The 918-nt window shown below is 62.0% G+C and overlaps 1 non-coding gene across 1 annotated transcript; it reads right to left on the bottom strand.

The window, feature by feature from the left end:
• Positions 1 to 312: 312 nt before the first annotated feature.
• Positions 313 to 395, bottom strand: Trnal-uaa. Its single transcript has one exon. It is a non-coding gene; the product is annotated as a tRNA-Leu (tRNA).
• Between the last annotated feature and the right edge of the window lie 523 nt (positions 396 to 918).

Here is a 918-nt window from a genome sequence, read left to right as displayed (position 1 = left end):
GGCAGAGGCGAACTTGCCTTTTCCTTCTGTGGGAAAATACTTTTGCAAAAAGTTAGTTGATAGCAAGCCTCCCCGTCTTCCTCCGGCCAGACAGGGGCAGCTAGCGAGGTCTGCAGTCCCTTGCAGCCATGCACACGTCGCCGGAGACTGAGTTGCTGCACCGAGGGAAACCAGGCTTGCAGCAGCGACCTACGGAGGCCGTAACTGCATTTCTTCCAACTGGAAATCAGAATTCTAATTTTTCAAGGGATTTGGACCTAAAAAAATCTGCTACCCTTGAGAAAGGGAGGAAAGGGACAAAAGTTACACCTATACCAGGAGTGGGGTTCGAACCCACGCAGACATATGTCCATTGGATCTTAAGTCCAACGCCTTAACCACTCGGCCATCCTGGTCCCGGCGTGCACTACTGCTTCTGCACTTCCTACAAAGCTTACACGACCGTCCTCTTCCTGCTTTTTCTTTTTCCGAAAGGATACTCCGGCGCGGACCGCCCGGCGCGGCCCAGCTCCCGAGGCTCGGTGGCTGCCGCCCGCCCGGATTTCGTGTCGCCGCCGCCGCCGCCGCTCGCTGTCGCCCCGAGCTCTTGGCGGCGGCGACGAAACTGCAACTGCAAGGAGCGGCGCGCGGGGCAGCGCTCCGGGCGGGCGGGCGGGCGGGCGCCTGGGCCCCGCTGGCTCGGCTCGCACCCTGGAGGTGCGCGGGCGCCGCAAACAAACCCCCAGGCTAACTTCTGCGCTCTGGAGTGTGACCGAGTCCCCGCGGTGGTGTGGGGACGCGTCCGCGGGGCAAAGTCTCAGTGTGTTTATTCTCGATCGAGCGAGGTGCCGGGGCCCTGCACCTGGGCGCCGCTTTCCTTTCCCGCCCGTGGGGCAAGCCACGCCGGAAGGAGGCTCTGGAGAAAGCTGTGCGGGCAAG

The sequence above is a fragment of the Onychomys torridus genome, chromosome 19 (assembly GCF_903995425.1).
Source record: "Onychomys torridus chromosome 19, mOncTor1.1, whole genome shotgun sequence".
Lineage (NCBI taxonomy): Eukaryota > Metazoa > Chordata > Mammalia > Rodentia > Cricetidae > Onychomys > Onychomys torridus.
This window is presented reverse-complemented; position numbering and strand designations above follow the sequence as displayed.